We start from the raw sequence: 20,318 nt of genomic DNA on the forward strand, positions 1-20,318 counted from the left end.
ATTTGGTGTTTTGAAATGAAAATTGAAATTGTATAAATAACTTAATCAACCAGTATTTTGTAGCCAAGGTCAAACAATCATGCCTACATTAGTATTCCCATCAAATGTGAATGGCCTTGGCAAATCAATAAAACATAAGTGCTCAACTGAATTTGTCCTGTGTAATCACTGTGTTAAGTACTGCTGGGTTTCCAGAACCTTAGCTATAGTCCTTGCCCTCCAGAGGTCTACATTCCAGACCTGTGCTATTTAACAGAACTTTCTATGATGATAGAAATACTCTTTATCTTATTGGATGGCCATTTTAATCAAAGACAAAATTAGTGTTCATAAAATCATTAGTGACTACCCATAAGGAGCTTAATAAATGTTGTCTTGGACCAAGGGTAATTTGAGCTAAGCCTTGTTAGCTAGGATAAGACAGAAGTGGAAAAGAGAAGAGAAGATGTTCTGGACAAAAAAGGTAGTAGACAGGAAGAGCTTGGTGCTATTGCTGAATAGTTATGTGATCACCTTGATGGGAGCTGAAGGAAGGTTCCTGCTAGAGCTGAAGAGGAAAGAAGACTGGCAGGGGTGGGAAGGAGGGCCCAGAGAGAACTCCTATTATATACTAAGTGCTTCACATGTATAATATAATTTAATCCTCACAACCAACTGAATAGTTGCTGTTATTATCTTTATGTATGCTCAGGGAGGAGAAGGCAATGGCAACCCACTCTGGTATTCTTGCCTGGAAAATCCCATGGATGGAGGAGCCTGGTAGGCTGCAGTCCATGGGGTCGCTAAGAGTCCGACACGACTGAGTGACTTCACTTTCACTTTTCACTTTCATGCCTTGGAGAAGGAAATGGCAACCCCCTCCAGTGTTCTTGCCTGGAGAATCCCGGGGGTGGGGGAGCCTGGTGGGCTGCCATCTATGGGGTCGCACAGAGTTGGACACGACTGAAGCGACTTAGCAGCAGCAGCATGCTCAGGGAAAAGATTCAGGGGAGTTAAATAATTTCCCCCAAGATCACCCGTTAGAGTAGTGAGCCAAGGTTTAGAACTCAGGCAGCTTTCCTCCAGATTCCATACTTTTTTAAAAAATAATCATTTTATTTATTTTTGACCGTGCTGAGTCTTCGTTGCTGTGCGGACTTTTTTCTAGTTGTGCTGAGTGGGGTTGCTGCTCTCTAGTTGCGATGCATAGGCTTCTCATTGCGGTGGCTTCTTTTCTTGCAGAGCAAGGCTCTATCTAAGGCATGCAGGCTTCCGTAGTCGCAGCACATGGCTTTGATAGTTGCGGCTCCCAGGCTCTAGAGCGCAGGCTCAGTAGTCGTGGGCTTAGTTGCTCTGCACCATGTAGGATCTTCCCAGATCATGGAAAACCCATGTATCTAGCATTGGCAGGCCAACTCTTCAACACTGAGCCACCAAGGAAACCCCAGATGTCATACTTTTTAATCACCTCACTCCACTGCAGTGGTTGAGAATTTGAGCTCTGGGATCATCACACTTCCATCTCTATTAGCTTGTGACAATAGGCATCCGTAAATTGAGGACAGAAAAAGCACATTATTTGAGGTTATTGTACTAGGATCACATAAGATATTTCATGTACAGCACCTAGTAGTTCCTGGCACATAATAAGGGTTCAATAAATCTTTGTCTAATCTCATGTTAGAAATAGAGGCAGCAAAGAAATTAGGGCTAGCTTGAGTAGGCATTAGGCAATCATTGCATCTTCTTAAACTGAGTTTTGATGTATTAAAACTATTCTAAAGGACAGAATGGAAGAAAGAAGGGAATACTGGGATGAAGAAAACCTCCAAGACACAGGCAACCTCACATTCAACAGATGAAAGAAATGTAATTTTATTTTCCCCTGGAAATAAAAGTAATATATATTGATTGGAGATAATTTAAAAATGTTAGAGGATAAGAAAGAAATTAAAATCACCCGTAATACATCAAAGAGATGATTGCCATCAGTATTTTGGCATATATCCTTCCAGGTTTTATGTGTATGCATTAATGCATTTTTAAAGTTTACCATATTCACCTCCAGTAAAATTCACATTTTTTGTGTACTGTGGAGTTTTGATAAGTGCACACTGTCCTGTTAGCACCAGCACAATCAAGTTACAAAACAGTTCTATCAACCTCAAAAAAAATTCCTTTCATTGCCCTTATAGTCAGCCTCTCCTCTTACTCTCATCTCCAGCCCCTGGTGACCACTGATCTGTTTTCTTTCTCTAATTTTGCCTTCTCTGGAATGTCATATAAGTAGACTTGTGCAAGATGTAATCTTTTGAGTCTGGCTTTTTTCTCTTAGTATAAGGCATTTGAGATTCATCCATGTTGTTATGTGTATGAACAGTTCATTTTTTTTTTTATGACTAAGATTTCACTGATAGATAGATGTACCACAACTTGTTTCCATTCACTCTAAGTACGTTTTGAGTTGTCTCCAGTTTTTGGCGATTTGAATAAAGCCACTGGGAAATAATTTTCATTTCTCTTTGGTGAATATCTAGGAATGGAATTGCTAGATTATTTGTTAGGTAAAGGTTTAACTTTATAAGAAAATACTGAACAATTTTCCAGGCTGACTATATAACATTTGCATTTCCAATAGCAACTCTAAAGGTTCCATCGCTCCACAGCCTAACAAGCACTTAGTATAATTATTTTTTAATGTCACCGTAACAGGTATATGGTGGTATATAATGGTGGTTTTAATTCACATTTAACTAATAACTAATGTTGTTTAGATGTATTTTTTTAATCTTCAAATAGAGAAAATTTATTTCTTCTTTTCTGAACAATGTGCCTGTTCCTCTTGCCTTATTGCACTGGCCAGCATCTTCAATGTGATGTTTAGTAGCCCTGGTGAGAGCAGACAGCCTTACTTTGCTCCTGTGCTAAGTATGATGTTAGCTGTAGGTTTTTTGTAGATGCCTTGAATTAGGCTGCACAACTTCCCTTCACTTCCTAACTTGTAAAGAGTATCATGAGTAAATATAGAATTCTTTCAAATGCTTTTGTGTGAATATTGAGATGGTCATGTGATTTTTCTTCTTTAGTCTATTGATATGGTGAATTACATTGATTGATTTTTTTAATGTTGAACCAGCCTTGCATTCCCACTTAGTCATGATATATTAATCTTTCTATATGCTGTTGTATTTTATTTGCTGGTATATGTGTTTGTGTATATGTGAGTCGAGAAGGTGACCTGGAGAAGGGAATGGCTACCCAGTCCAGTATTCTTGTCTGGAGAATCCCATGGACAGAGGAGCCTAGCGGGCTTCAGCCATGGGGTTACAAAGAGTCAGACAAGACTGAGTGACTTTAACACACACACACACACACACACATTTATTTAAAACAAAACCAGGATGGTACTGTATATACTGGCTTGTAATCTCTTTTTAAAAGCATACTTTCTTTAATCTACAAGAAATACATGTTTGCAAAAATACATTCTTTCTGGTTACTCTGGCAGGTTAATTTATCTTTCCTACATTTTCTCTTGGTAGAGGAGTTATGTGTATTTTGTTTTAGGTTTACTAAAATAAAAACTGGGCTGAGGAATTTCCAACCCACACAAATTAACTCTTCTAATTAGCTGATAAACTTTGAGAACTATCTGCATCTTTGATGAAATTTGAAGGGAAAACTGCTCTAAGTTTTCAAAGCCATTATGAATGCTGAGAGCAAAGGAATGATTGTTGATTCCTGAAACCCAGGTACTCGTCAGGAACCTGGGAAGTTGAAAATCTCTATCTTATGATAGTAACCTTAAACAACTTTAGCATACAACAGAGATCTCTGATGTTTGTAAAGAAAGTTCTCTTCCATTAAAAAATACTTGTGTAGATGGCTATAGCTGCAGATTTACGTGCTGCTGCTGCTGCTAAGTTGCTTCGGTCGTGTCTGACTCTGTGCGACCCCATAGACTGCAGCCCACCAGGCTCCCCCGTCCCTGGGATTCTCCAGGCAAGAACACTGGAGTGGGTTGCTATTTCCTTCTCCAATGCATGAAAGTGAAAAGTGAAAGGGAAGTTGCTCGGTCGAGTCCGACTCTTAGCGACCCTATGGACTGCAGCCCACCAGGCTCCTCCATCCATGGGATTTTCCAGGCAAGAGTACTGGAGTGGGGTGCCATTGCCTTCTCTGGCAGATTTGCATATACATATGCAAATACATAAAACACTGAAAAGAGAGCATCAACAACCTTTTGATAAATTATATTCTGAAGCATTTTTTTATTTTGAGATTTTCTTCCCCCCGGGATAAGTAAGTTTTTTCATTAAAAAAACAAAACAAAACAAAACAGAAATGTGAATGTTTTCAACTAGAAACATACATCCAAGACTGATACTCACTAAGTACCCACTTTAGGCTTATTTTTAGAATTCCAAGAATCTGCTTTTTTTCCCCAAGTTTTATTTTAGAAAAAGCAATCTAGCTACTCTTAAGATGCTCATAAAGAAAATGGAATTGCTGTATTTTATATGTGAGTCAGAGCTCAAGATAATGGTGAATCTTGCCGAAGGCTTCAGGGATACTAAGCATGAAGTTTGGGAGGAGTTAGGTTTTCATTGGTGTCCTTCTTTCCCAGGCTGGAGTTCAAATGAGTCTGAGTCTCTCAAAATGTTTGCACGAGAGGATGAACTTCAATGTTTGCATCATTTCCCCTGTTTTACACTCTCCTCGCATAGACCACAGCTGAGAGTTTTAGAGAAAAGGCGCTTTCGGCAAGTGCAAAGTGGTATTGTCATGTTGCTACTGGAGCTGTCTGTGAGAGCCAAGAAAATAGGACAGAATAAAAAGGAAGTAAAATAAGTCATAGTGAAACCCTCTCTCTCAGAGGAAGGAGAGCAAACATTGAAATATTGCTTTTTCCTGGCTGCTTATTAAAGGGGAAATTTGCCTACTGTGCTGGAAGAGTCTTTTATCCATCATTCAGTTGATGTGAAGCTTCCAACTTGAGGTTTGTTTTTGTATGCACAACCCATTCTATTTTTTAAGGTGAACTCTACTGACAGTGAGTATTGAACAGATTCAGCATTTCTCTGATTATAAAAGATGTTGATTTGTTTTCATCCTTCAATAATTTAAACTAGTCCAATTGTCTGAAACAGATCAATTTAAACTGTTGCAAAGTCCCTTCAAATTTCTGAAGTATATGAAGTCATTATTTATAGGAGAATGGAAGTCTTACTTTTAATATGGATCCATTTGTTTGATTTAAATGTTATTTGGTTATCTTGTAGAACTCACATAATTTTGTCATTTTCAGAAATGTTTAGGTACAGGGTATTATAAATCAATTAGCTAATATAAAAACCTGGAGTTTATAGATACAGAATTGTAGTGCCACATTATGCAATTAAATATCCCACATTCTGTTTTCATAAGTCCAAGGTCATTGGTCTAAATTACAATTATATAATGTCTGTTATGATTGTTGGTGAGTGGTAGAATTCGACTAATTATTGTCTAAACAGTGAAAGTTGGCTGGGACTCAAACTGCAACAAATGCTTTTTTATATGAGAAGAGTAAAGAAACTGAATGCTTTTTCCTTTTGTCATTTATTACGTTAGGCTGCAATTAATCATAATACTGTGCTGAGGGTGTGTAGAAAGCTGTCCTTATTTTCCAGGATCATCTTTCTTGAATGGGATGGAAGGTAACCCTCAGAGAAAAATACATGATCATGTTTAGAGAAACATCACATTGACTGGCTAATTGGAAGGACAGTGGAAAAATCCCACAGGAAATGGTCTGAAGCTTGTGACTTTTACAGTCAATGCTCTTCTTAGACAGAGCAAACATTCCATTTAATGGCATAAAAATCTGTTTAAATTGAAAGTACCATCTGCCCAACCTTCTTATCTGACCATGGGTTCAAAAATAACCAATGCCGGATAAGGAAATAAAATGTTTAAATAATAAAATGTCATGAAATACGGAATGAATTTGGATATAAAATAGTAAGAGTGTGATTACAAATTAGGAGACTGCCTTTTGAAAAGGCACTAGTACTTCAGGGAAACAATATATTTTAAATTTACTAAAACACCTTCTTATCCTTTCCAACCTTTTCTAGTTATTTCTTTGTTTTGACCAGAAACGTTGAATGAATTGATGAAGAGAATTTGGTCATTGTCACTTCATAAAGGCATGGAGATTTCTTTGAGTACAGATAACACAGAAACCACCGCCCCCCTGGCCCCCGCCCCCACCGCCCCGCCAAGTAAGAATAGAAGAGGTAGGGAAGAAAATAGTATACACTATTTAGCTGTGCACACAAACGTGTTAGGAACTGCACAGGCTTCTTGGAATTTCTTAGCTTCTCTCCTGGAGCTGAGGAGCCCCCTGGTCCCTAGAGGTGAGGTCCCTAGAGTTCTTATAAACTCTATAAAAGTCCATTGCTCACAAGGTTCTGGGGGGACATCCCAGGGGCCCAGAGTTGGCAACAAGTTTCTTCCATGAACCTCAAAGCAATGAGATTTTCTCAGTCAATTCCATCTGTCTTATGGTCACTTCCCTCAAATTTTACATAGTTACCCCTTTTTCCCCATCCTTTTGCAAAGAACTTTTTAACTTGGAATATGTTTACAGAGGCTGTATCCCTAAACATTGTATCCTTGGTGTCAGAAAATTCCTATTGAAAAAAATGCTAGATTAGATAGCTTCCATGCTAATCTGACATTCCAAAATTAATGGTATGGTTCTGAAGTACTGAATGATATAAATTGCCTTACATACAGCACAATGTAGCATAAATAAAAACACAAGTTCCTTATTTAACTCTCATTTGAACATTTTATGCTGCTCACCTTAAGGATTGTCTCCTTTCCTTGGCAACTAACAATAGGTAAGCAGAGACAGGCTGACCATTGTGGAGTTGGACTTCCTGGAAGCAAACGAGGCCTTCTGGAAGGCCATATAGCACATCTTTTAAACATGTCAGATATGGAACCCAGTTGCCTGGGTTAAATTCTCATCCTTCCATTACCAGCTCTGAATCCTTAAGCCAATGGTTTAACTTCCATAGATCTCAGTTTCCTCATTTGTAAAATGGAATATATAATTATATGTACCTCAGAGGATCACTGTGAGAATTAACCAAAATTGTTCATATCAAACACTTGATAAATTTTAGCTGCCATTATTATTAATTCATTTCATCTACCTTGATATTCCTCCATCTGGCATTTCAGACACAAGGATTATTCAGAATTACTATTGAGAATGATTTAGCCTACTCAAATTCTGAATGCCTAAACAACAATTCTAGAAAAAGTTATGTATCCTTTAGATATAATACAGACACATTACAACAAAGTCCTGCTCTCTGGCTTTCCCCTCAGCACTGATAGAGCATCCTTAGACCACAATTATACCCAAAGTTTTTTAAGTGGACACAAAACCTCTAAAAAATTAGGTAAATGCACAATTTGCCGGTCAAGTAGCATCCCAATGATTTTGAACATCATGATAACAGAAGTTTCTGATCCACTGGGACATACTCTTCTTATTTTTCTAAGTAGAGAGAGCTGTAGTTCCACCAGCCCCTTTTTGGCTCATAGAACTATTTCTTCAGTTTTGAAGATGCAGTACAATGTGAAGGGAGAAGATGCTTGAGCACCTATATAGCCTGCTGCCACCTGGTCTTTTATGGTTTGTCAGGGGTTTGGTTCAGGAGTTCATATTTTGGGTTATTGGTAGATTAGAGGTTATTGGCTAGAATTTTTTCTAAGCCATAAAAAATAGTTACTTTGGTTTTTTAGGGCATAGCATTCATGAATGTTATTAAAGATTAGTATGGAGTATAAAAATTTGTTTTTCTTAGAATTCTTGACCTAAAAAAGTAACCTTTTCATTTTAACTTGTGAGCTTACCTTGCAGTACAAATAAATAGACTGTAGCAATATTACATTGCTTAGCTGCAGCAGCAAACATTTTATCTTTCTTGGATGCTGCAAAATCATAAACTGAAGAAGTCAAAGTCAATTTATGAACTCTCTAAGATCTGGCTTACGAAATAGTTAGAAAATAGATTGAAAACATATATTTATCCTTATGATACATGCAAAATAATCTTAGTACACTTCCCTAAGTGCCTCTACTATGCTACACTGGCTATGTAAGATTATGAATGCATTGAGTTTACTTAATATGATGCTTTTGGGAATGTGTATAATTGAAAGCTTCAGAGATAAAACTAGCATCAATTGAGTTGAAAAGTTCCTTTTTAAATAAGAGCTATTAAATTATACTGCAAAATGCTGGAGAAAATATTGCACACTATCTAAATGTGAAATTAATGTCTCCCTCAACATTGCTGTAAGTAGTGCGTTTCAACTTAGTTCATAATTGAGTGAATTGTTTCTTTTGTTTCCGACGATTCAGATTTCCCAAGTAATAATACATGGTATTGTTTCTTCATTTCTTTCTGTAACCAAAGTTGCTGCTGGACTAGGCTGTTTGAACAAGAAAATTAGCGCCTTCAGTTCAGTTCAGTTCAGTGGCTCAGTCATGTCCAACTCTTTGTGACCCCATGAATCGCAGCACACCAGGCCTCCCTGTCCATCACTAACTCCTGGAGTTCACTCAAACTCACGTTCAGTTCAGTTCAGTTCAGTCGCTCAGTCGTGTCCGACTCTTTGCGACCCCATGAATCACAGCATGCCAGGCCTCCCTGTCCACCACCAACTCCCGGAGTTCACTCAGACTCACGTCCATCGAGTCAGTGATGCCATCCAGCCATGTCATCCTCTGTCGTCCCCTTCTCCTCCTGCCCCCAATCCCTCCCAGCATCAGAGTCTTTTCCAATGAGTCAACTCTTCGCATGAGGTGGCCAAAGTACTGGAGTTTCAGCTTCAGCATCATTCCTTCCAAAGAAATCCCAGGGCTGATCTCCTTCAGAATGGACTGGTTGCATCTCCTTGCAATCCAAGGGACTCTCAAGAGTCTTCTCCAACACCACAGTTCAAAAGCATTAATACTTCGGCGCTCAGCCTTCTTCACAGTCCAACTCTCACATCCATACATGACCACAGGAAAAACCATAGCCTTGACTAGACGAACCTTTGTTGGCAAAGTAATGTCTCTGCTTTTGAATATGCTATCTAGGTTGGTCATAACTTTCCTTCCAAGGAGTAAGCGTCTTTTAATTTCATGGCTGCAGTCACCATCTGCAGTGATTTTGGAGCCCAGAAAAATAAAGTCTGACACTGTTTCCACTGTTTCCCCATCTATTTCCCATGAAGTGATGGGACCAGATGCCATGATCTTCGTTTTCTGAATGTTGAGCTTTAAGCCAACTTTTTCACTCTCCACTTTCACTTTCATCAAGAGGCTTTTGGTTCCTCTTCACTTTCTGCCATAAGGGTGGTGTCATCTGCATATCTGAGGTTATCGATATTTCTCCCAGCAATCTTAAGGTGTTAATCAGTCACAGAGCTGAGAGGAATATTTCAAGGTAAATAAACACAATTTTCCGAAAGTGAGCAAGTTTGCTTCCTGATTTTCCTCAAACCATAGGTCTTTCACCATGGTCTTCCTTATCTTTTGTAACTTGTGGCTTCACTCATATAACTTATTTCACTTCTTAGGTTTATCTCCATGGACACTAACCATCCAATAAATCATACTTTGGGCATTTAAAAACAAGATATAAATCAGCAATTCTCAACCTGTGTTTTGAATATCCAAGGGTGTGTTAATGTAAATCAAGGGGTGTCTTTAGTTCTTTAAAAGCTAACTCAAAATTGCATTGGACTGCAAGTACTCTGCCTGGAAAATCCATGGACGGAGGAGCCTGGTCGGCTGCAGTCCATGGGGTTGCTGAGAGTCGGACACGATTGGGCGACTTCACTTTCACGTTTTACTTTCATGCATTGGAGAAGGAAATAGCAACCTACTCCAGTATTCTTGCCTGGAGAATCCCAGGGACAGGGAAGCCTTGTGGGCTGCCATCTATGGGGTCACATGGAGTCGGACACGACTGAAGCGACTTAGCAGCAGCAGCAGCAGCAAGATGCTACTGAAAACTAGAATGAATGATTTGCAACAACTTGCCTTTTAAGATTTAAAATACAGTTGCCCTCAAACAGCATGGGGATTTAAGGCCCCACTTTCTACTCAGTGGAAAATCCTCCAGTAACTTTAAAGTTGACCCTCTGTGTCTATGGATCTGTATCCACAGATTCAACTGAGGGTCATTTGGTATTATAGTATTTACTATTTTAAAAAATCCACATGTAAGTGGACCAGCACAGTTCTAACTTGTATCATTCAAGAGTCTACTGTATATATACAAAAAGGATTCTTAGGATGGCTATAACTACTTGATTGTGTGGGTGTGCTCAGGCGTGTCTGACTCTTTGCAACCCTTTGGACTGTAGCCTGCCAGGATCCTCTGCCCATGGGCTTTCTCAGGCAAGAATACTGGAAGGGGTTGCCATTTCTTCCTCCAGGGAATCTTCCCCACCCAGGAATCAAACCTGCATCTCCTTCATTGCAGGCAGATCCCTTACCTGCTGAGCCATCAGGAAATTGAAGAAATCAGTTGCTAAGCAAACAACTGAATGGTTTTAAAATGTAACTTGCACTTACTTCCAGTTTTGGATTCCCATTCCCTTTCCCCAGATCCATGATATTGAGAGGCACTGTGTTGATATTATAAAACTTATAGAGAAAGCAGACTCTGCTTATCAGATTTCACCATTGAAATGTTTAGGCTCTAGAGACCATTTTCATTTTAAAAATTGGCTTTCTTTAGCCAAATAAAATCATAGATGTGTGATTTTAGAAACTCTTCATTTGTAAAGAAGCAAAGGCCCCCAGCAATTCAAAGGAATTATTTGAGTTTACCCAACCATTTAGCAACAGAGTTCCACCAAGTACTTGGGTGCCTTCCCACCAGTATTGTATTTTTTCCCCAAAACACCAAACTATAATCTCATTGGCATGTATCCATCATACATTTTAGAACAAAATGAATGACAAAGCAAGGGAATAGGAAATTGAGAATTAGAAATTTCAGGTAGGGTCAATGACATTGTATCTTAAAGTATAATCTGATGATCACCTATATTAATTACTTGGATGTTTAAAATCTAGATTCCTGGACCTGGGGTCTAGATAGTAAACCCCAGACCTACTGAATTTCAGTCTTTCAGTGATAGAACCCAGTAATACTCAATTTAAACAAGCTCTGTAGGTGATTTTTCCATACCCGAATGATATTCTACATGTTTCACTAGAATGTTATTTAAAATGTTTTAAGCTATCAATATAATAGATTCCCATTTGAGAACTGTATCAAATATTGCAATAGATTCTGAGGGGTCATGGAGAGGAGACTTGGGGCGAAAGGGAAGGGCCTTGAGTTTAGGTTCCAGTCCAGGCTCTTCCACTTTGCTATGTCAGTCTGGGCAAGACACTTAACTCTCTGAGTCCCCAGTTTTTTCTTTTCTAAGATAAGAATACTGCCACCCTTGGAGGATTGCTAAGAGATAATGGATATAAAATACCTGGCAGGCACTGGGCCTGGCATAGTCGAGGCATGTAACTATTAATTACTGTCATTACCTAAGCTAGTATAACTATTATTTCCCATGCCTCTTCCTTTATCATGTAAAGTAGAAATACACTGAATTCTACATTGTTTCAGACCTAGCTACCATCCGTGGATTATTTCTGTCCTCCACTTCTCCTCCTATCATCTGTGGCTTCCTGCCTACCTCTTGGCCATTTCACTGTCTATTAGTTACCTCCACCAGGAGGAAGGGAAAATAAGAGATTCAATTCAAAACACCTATTTTCCTCATTTGTTGTTACTTTTACCAAAAAGTTTGGTTTGAGAGAAAGAGGCTGCATCGCTGGCCAAATAACATTTTTTGGTTTTTTGAGAATTGAGTTTCTCTATTTTGTAGATAATTTCTGTTCCTGCTCTTGAGATGGATAAGTGGTAGTCATCTACTTGACATGCTCTCATTTGAAAAGTTTAGTCAACATTGCATGATAAAGGGATATTTCTAAATGAATCATTTGAATCTTGTTTCTTTCCTTACATTTTAGGGAAACTGGGAAGATTTGGTTTAGTGAAACTCATTAAGATCCCACAGAGCAGGAACCCGAGTATGAAGTAGGTCAAATTCAATCTCCTGGTCATGCCCTTCAGGCACTGCTGATGCGAGCATCTAGCGTGGCACAAGTGGATTGTATGTGGATGGAATCCTAGATCGCAGAGCTGCTCAGTACAGCTCGTACCTGATGAGAAGGTGCTTGCACACAGTCCTGCAGCCCGGAGTCTAGTTTTCATGTAAAATGCCCTTGGTTCCTACAAATCTTCAAGTTTTTCCTCATGAAAAGCTCTTAGTGTTAGGTGTCTGCTGGTTGGAAAGGAGAGCCGCCTCTTAGCTACATGAACTGTGAGCTTCCAGAGGTGATAAAAACCAAAACATCAAAGGTGAGTGTAGCGGTGGGGGCGGGGGCGGTTGGTGAGGGGATTTTCTCTTAACCATGCTGATGTATAGTCAGTCTGGCAGGAGGGTAAGGGTGAGGCGTGGCTATCTGGAGGCCTGGTCTTTTCTCCTCCCTACTCTGTACCTATTGCCAGTCCTGTGTCCTGACAGGGTACCCGATCCTGGCCATAGATGAATGGATAATGTGGGTGAGAGGTGTGGCATGAGTGGTCCACTAGAATAGCATCTTCTTGAGGGTAGATATTTTGTGGGGGGTGGGGGAGGGGCTTGGGTTTTTTGAGGTGTTTTCCTTTCTCTTTTTGGGTGCACTGGCTCTTCACTGCTGTGTGTGGGCTTTCTCTAGATGCAGTGCCAAGGCTTCCCATTGCGGTGGCTTCTCTTGTTGCAGAGCGTGGACTCTAGGGCTCCCGGACTTCAGCAGTTGCAGTGTATTGACTCAGTAGTTGTGGTGTGTGGACTTAGTTGCTCCGTGGCATGTGGAGTCTTCCCAGACCAGGGGTGGAACCCCTGTTGCCTGCATTGGCAAGTGGATTCTTTACCACTTGACCACCAGGGAAGTCCCTTGTTTTTTGTTTTTAATTAGTTTCTTTTCAAATATTTTATTGGAACAGTGTTGTGCTAGTTTCAGATGTACAGCAAATTGACTCAGTTATACACATACATATATTCATTCTGTTTTAGATTCTTTTCTCGTATAGGTTATCACAGAATATTGAATAGAGTGTACCAGTAGTTCCATGTTAGTTATCTATCTTATATATAGTAGTGTGTGTGTGTTCATGCCAAGCTCCTGACTTATCCCTGAGGGTAGATATTTTTTTAATTTATTTTATTGCTTTTATTTTAAATTTATTTTATTGGTGTAGTTGATTTATAACATTGTGTTAATTTTTGCTGTACAGCAAAGTAGTTCAGTTGAGTTGGCCAAAAAGTTCATTTATAACATCTTACAGAAAATTTGAATGAGTTTTTGCCCAGCCAATGCATTCTTTTTCATATTCTTTTACATTTTGGTTTATCACAGGCTATTGAATATGGTCCCCTGTGCTATACAATAGGACTTTGTTGTTTATCTGTCTTATATAATAGTTTGCATCTGTTAATCCCTAACTCTCAGTCCACCGCTCCTGTACCCACTTTTCCTTCTGGCAGCCACAACTGTGTCCTCTATGTTTATGAGACTGTTGTATTTCGTAGATAAGCTTCTTTGTGTCATATTGTAGATTCCACGTATAAGTGATATGAAATAATATTTGTCTTTCTCTTTCTGACTTACTTCACTTAATATGTTCATCCCTAGTTCCATTCTTGTTGCTGCAAATGGCATTATTTCATTCTTTTTTATGAGTAAGTAGGTGGCTCAGTGGTAAAGAATCTAGCTGCCAATAGAGACACAGAAGACATGGGTTCAATCCCTGGGTTGGGAAGATCCTCTGAAGGAGGAAATGTCAACCTTCTCCAGTATTCTTGCCTGGGAAATCCCATGGACAGAGGAGCCAGAAGTATAGGGGAGCGGGGAATTGAAGAAGGAAATTATGAAATGATGATTGGCTTGTTTGAGTCAATCTCATAATCTAGAGTATCCTCAGAAAAAAAAGAGGATGCTTCTTTGGTCAAAGGCGTATGAGATTCATGCTATGCTAGACTCTCCAAAGTTTTAGGGTCTACCTCTGATACTATTAATGTTGATGATTGGTTGGATTGGAAAAATAGTAATGATAATAATAAAGAATAACAGCAATAGCAGCAACTAACGTTGATATACCACTTATACCATGTGGATTACCGTTCCCAATCCATTTGTAAACTTAATGAATGATAATAAAACTATAATGGCACTTTGCTATAGCAGTGTGAAAGCTTAGTTTAATATGGAATCAAGGCCATTTAGTCACAGGAATGCAACATTACAAAGAGGTCCTAAGGGTAGCAGCTAGCCTGGTTTCTCTAAAACGACACTGTGTATGTGTTTGTGTGTGTGTGTGCGCATATATATACATCTAAATACACAAAGCCTACTCAAAATTGTTTTAGTAATAACCTTGATTCTGGAAGTTAGGATGCTAGGCAAAGCTACATATGGATTTTACCTTAATACCATGTCCTTTTATTCAGAGCATGGTTTTCTGGGAAGTTTCCAAACCCACAAATGCAAATTATACATGCATCTCTAGAAATTTCCCTTTTAGGTGAATGGCAGTATGCCCACAAATGTGATGTAAAGAGCATACTTTTAAATGAAGCCCCTTACTAGGTCTTATTTTATAGATCTGCTCTGTGATCTTTATTTTGTCATCTTTGCTGCTTTAACACGTTGGCTCTCAAAGGTACTTTATTTAAATTCACTGAAGGCCAACTAGAATGAATGGAACCATTGAATAGATTGTAATGTCCTTGAGTGTGTCCTCTGTGAAAGGCCATAAGCTTTGAAGGAAGATAGGCTTGAGTGGTTTGAATTATAGCTCCACTAGTGGTCACCTGTATCATCTTAGATAACTTTCTTAATAATAGGAAATATCCACAAAATAGAAAAAGAAATAAGTTCCTAGGGTTATTATGAGGATCAAGTGAATAATACATGTAAAAATGCTTAACACAATAACATGGCATGTAAGGTGTGTACATGGGGGCTTCCCAGGTAGCTCAGCGCTAAAAAATCCTCCTGCCAATGCAGGAGACACAGGTTCAATTCCTGGATCAGAAAGATCCCTAGAGGAAGAAATGGCAACCCATTCCAGTATTCTTGCCTGAAAAAATCACATGGACAGAGGAGCCTGGCGGGCTATAGTCCATGGGTTCACAAAGAGTTGGACACAGCTGAACATACACACAAGCTGTACACATGCTTACTTCCCTTATTACCAGCTCTTTTTAACCCCTCTCAGCATGCTGCACAAGATAGGCCGCTTAGATACCTAGACATCCACAGAACTAGAGTAAATTAAGGAAAAAAATGAACAGTATTTCCTCTTGTGTGTTTCGCCTTTATGTTCACATAGAACACTTCACTTCTGACACTTCTGGTCACCAAATGCATGGAGTGTTTTTCCCCACAACAAGCAATTCTCTGTGACACCAGCTGTGCAACATGCAATTTAACTCAACTCTGGCACTATCTACTTGGAGACAGTATCAGATCCTGAAGGTTGAGGGTTCAGTCCCACAAGACAGCTCTCACCTCATTTCAGACGCCAATCACAAGTAGTTAGCTGGTCCTCAACTTCTGTCTGGCTCGGCTGTGAATCAGAGGTTCCCACCACCCCTATCTTGGGCTTGGTTAATTTGCTAGAGAGGCTCAAAGAACTCGGGAAAACACTTACCAGTTTATTAAAGGATACAGGTGAACAGCCAGATGAGGAGATACATAGGGGGAAGTCAGGGAGGGTCCCAAGTGCAGGAGCTTCTGTCCCTGTGGAGTTGGGGTGCATCACCCTCCCAGTGTGGATGCGTTCACTAACCCAGAAGCTCTCTGAATCCCATGCTATTGGGATTTTCTGGAAGCTTCCTCATGTACGCCTGATCGAGTTCTACTTACTCCATTTCTAGTCCCTCTCCCCTTTCTAGAGAAGTTGAGGTGGGGGCAGGGCTAAAATTTCTAGTCATGGTTTGGTCTTTCTGTTGACCGGCCTCCATCCAGGAGCCTACCCAGAGTCACCACACTAGATCAAAAGATGTTTCTAGTGTTCTTATCACTTAGAAATTCATAAAAGTTTTAGGAGCCCTGTGTCAGGGACTAGGAATGAAAACCAAACATGTATTCCTTATTATAAATCACATTATCACACAGAGCCTCAGGATAGCCCCTTCCTTCTCTCATAGACTGTTGCAGTTAAACTTAGACATAGTGCTTTCAGCCCACTCTCTTCATTGCCACAGGCATTATCTTACACACACATGCACACAACCTTTTATTCCATTTTCTTAATTTTCTGCTATTTTCAGGATAAAGCCTAAGTTCCTTGTTGAAACATGCAAACCTTCCTCATCTAGCTTTAGGCCTGTTGGCTCATTTCTTGAAGGCCCTGAACTGTTTCTTCAATCTTGCCCTGTTCTTTTACACCTCTGTCCCTTTATATACATGTGCGTGTATATACACTCACAATTAAAATTTTATTTTTTACTCAGCCTAAAATACCCGTCCACCCACTGTATATCTACTATCTCTTCTTTCAAGGTAAAGCTCAAATATTATCTCCTCTAAAAAGGCTCTCTGGACTGCCTGGAGCCAAGTTGGTCACTCCCTTTTATACCTTTCTGGCTCCCACAGTTCTTTGGTTGTCTTTACTTTAGCAGTGTCATATAGTAATTAAAATTCAAACACATTTAGCAATGCTACTTTCTGGTATGTGACTGTCATTAGCTTTGTTTTCATTTGCAAAATGGAGACAATATTACTACCTATCAGACAGAGTTATTCTAAGTATTAAATGAGATAACCCATCTAAAGCACATAATACGCTGCTTGTGTGTACATGCTAATTGTCTTCAGTCGTGTCCGGCTCTCTGCGAGACTGTGGACTGTAGCTTACCAGGCTCCTCTGTCCATGGGATTCTCCAGGCAAGAATACTGGAGTGGGTTGTCACATCCTTCTCCAGGGGATCCTCCTGACCCAGGGATTGAACCCACGTCTCTTATGTCTCCTGCATTGGCAGGTGCGTTCTTTACCACTGGCGCCACCTGGGAAGCCCAATACAGTGCCTAGAACATGGTATTTACAGGGCCTAAGCCCTGGGATTTCTTTGGAAGGAATGATGCTAAAGCTGAAACTCCAGTACTTTGGCCACCTCATGCAAAGAGTTGACTCATTGGAAAAGACTCTGATGCTGGGAGGGATTGGAGGCAGGAGGAGAAGGGGATGACAGAGGATGAGATGGCTGGATGGCATCACTGACTCAATGGACATGAGTCTGAGTGAACTCAGGGAGTTGGTGATGCACAGGGAGGCCTGGCGTGCTGCGATTCATGGGATCACAAAGAGTCGGACACAACTGAGCGACTGATCTGATCTGATCTGAACAAGAAGGCGATGGCACCCCACTCCAGTACTCTTGCCTGGAAAATCCTGAGGACGGAGGAGCCTGGTAGGCTGCAGTCCGTGGGGTCGCTAAGAGTCAGACACGACTGAGCAACTTCACTTTCACTTTTCACTTTTATGCATTGGAGAAGGAAATGGCAGCCCACTCCAGTGTTCTTGCCTGGAGAATCCCAGGGACGGGAAAGCCTGGTGGGCTGCTGTCTCTGGGGTCACACAGAGTCGGACACGACTGAAGCGACTTAGCAGGAGCAGCAGCAGCAACAAGATCCCTGTTAGACTGTGTATTATTTCATTTTTGTATCCCCAGTACCTAGCACAAAGTCTGGATCACATTAAGTATTTAATATATGTCGGAAGGAAAGGAGGAAGCAAACAAGCTACTTTTCATCTCTATTAACAAAGAGAACAGAAAGTGTTAAACTGAGGAAGGCTCATTAGTTGACCTTTCTTTCAACCTTCAGTTAATACTTGGATCTTCAGTTTTACCAGCTATAAAATGCCTGCTTCCTCCTCTCCTCCTAAAAGCTTAAGTTTTCTAGATATGTCTTGGTTATAGAAACTGGTCCAATATTGTCCTTCAAAAAGAGAAGAAAAATTAAGAATGCATTTAAACTGTGAAAATAAGGAAACTTGGTAAGATGGAGGTCAGATAAACCATTCAATGTTATTTCTAGAGTACTCTATTTTCTGTATATAGTATCAATACTTTTATTTTCAGAAGAACTCACTCTCCCAATTGTCAGATTTTTAAAAATTAATTGTTAATAGAATGATAATGTCATCTTATACTTAAAATTGAAACTCAGTTGTGTAAAACATTTGCCAAGTTTCACTGTTGAACCATAGCAGCCCATTTCTTTCTAACTAAAAGTGAGCTTTGGCAGTGGGTGGCAAGATTTTTGGTTTCTAGTTCAGGGGCATGTATTAACAAGTGAGTTAATGAAGCCAAGTTTATAATTTAGCATATTAACAGCACTGCTGTTGATCTCTTAGATGCTTTGAGATTTTTAACATTATTTCATTTTTCTGCAATTCAATTTCCTCATTTGCAAAAAGAAAGTCAAAATACCTGCAGGAAGGTAGGAAGGTTAAATATGAAGGTTAAAGGAATAATGTAGATAAAACATCTAACATGGTGCTTTGCACGTAGTAGATGCCCAATAAATGTTATTTTCTTTTTCATCAGGATTTTGTTACAGCATCATGTTTTGTTCAGTCTAACCTGCTTACCTCACTATACTGTAAACTCATTCATGGCAGAAATTATGTCATACTCATCTTTGGATTCCTAACACCTAGCGCACTGCTTAATACATAAGAGGTGTTGAATATGTAATTATGGAAGCCATGAAGAAAGGATGGGAGGAAAAAAAGAAGGAAGAAAGTTAGGAGAAGGTGAGGAATAAATAGAACTAAATACTAACTAGGTAGAGTTGAGTACCATGGAACAAAACCCCTATATAATTATTCAAGTTATTATTTTTTAAATATTTATATTTTATCATGTTAATTCTAATAAGTGTAAGAAATTACCAGCATTATAAAAATACTTGAATACAACTTTATACTTCTGAAATAAAAATAAATATATATCTCCTTTTGTTTTATGCCAATGTACATGAACAAGCATTACTGAATGACAATTGCTTGTCAAAAGTGTAACAAATGTGAGATGGGCTGTGGTTTTGATGGCATGTGTCACTTATGCCAGCAAAATAAGAAAAGTGTCACTACATTTCAGGGCTCTTATGTGGCACTTAGAAAACTCTACAGCCTGCTGTCTACTCATTCTGTGACCTAGTCAAGGTGATTTATCACAGGTGAAAAGCATATGTTTTGTGCCTTTATAGTGATGCGCTTGACACATTACAAAATGATACAATCTATATAGTATAAAGTTGCAGTGCATACTAATCAGAGATGTTATGCTTTGAGGTTACATAATTCACTGTTTGAAAATACCTTAACTGAAAATAAAACCCAAAAATCTGCTACTAAGATAGTTTTCAGTCTTCTCGAACAGACTTTGGTACGCCTTCTCTAGTGTGTGCTATGACCTCTAACTTTATTTTAGGTTTTGTGTTGCTGTTACTGTTCTTTACCCTTGTTGACAACTGATGCATACCATTTGCTTTTTACTTTTTAAGAGAGTTTTAATCATAAAATGTAAACAACATTAAAGTATAAGAAGTAACAAATTCCTCTTTATCGTAACCTTACCCTGCCTCCCTTGCAACCCATCCACTTTCTTCCACAGGTACACATCTTTCCTTACCATACATTAAATGTATAGATATATGTACGTATATGTACACATATATTTTTCACATAAATGGAATGTAGTTTTATGTATAGATACAGACATATATATATATAATTAAGTGACATGCTTTTTTCATTTAATATCTTAGAGATCTTTTCATGCTGCTACTGCTGCTAAGTCGCTTCAGTCGTATCTGACTCTGTGCAACCCCATAGACGGCAGCCCACCAGGCTCCCTTGTCCCTGGGATTCTCCAGGCAAGAACACTGGAGTGGGTTGCCATTTCCTTCTCCAATGCATTAAAGTGAGAAATAAAAGTGAAGTTGCTCAGTCGTGTCCGACTCAGCGATCCCATGGACTGCGGCCCACCAGGCTCCTCCGTCCATGGGATTTTCCAGGCAAGAGTGCTGGAGTGGGGTGCCATTGCCTTCTCCTCTTTTCATGCTAGTACATATAAATACATCTCATTCTAATGGTTGCATAGCATCCCATATCATGGTTCTAATGTAGTTGATTTATCTATCTTCTTTT

General features: G+C 39.4%; 1 long non-coding RNA gene across 1 annotated transcript in view; it reads left to right on the plus strand.

Annotated features, from left to right (window-relative positions):
- LOC129634312 (uncharacterized) overlaps window positions 1–5,437 on the plus strand; it is a 79,450-nt gene extending 74,013 nt beyond the window's left edge. The window contains exon 6 of the long non-coding RNA XR_008705551.1: window positions 4,607–5,437. This is a non-coding gene — a long non-coding RNA (uncharacterized LOC129634312). The remainder of the gene's footprint in view (window positions 1–4,606) is intronic.
- Window positions 5,438–20,318: the final 14,881 nt, after the last annotated feature.

This window comes from Bubalus kerabau, chromosome 19, assembly GCF_029407905.1.
Source record: "Bubalus kerabau isolate K-KA32 ecotype Philippines breed swamp buffalo chromosome 19, PCC_UOA_SB_1v2, whole genome shotgun sequence".
NCBI classification, from domain to species: Eukaryota; Metazoa; Chordata; class Mammalia; order Artiodactyla; family Bovidae; genus Bubalus; species Bubalus kerabau.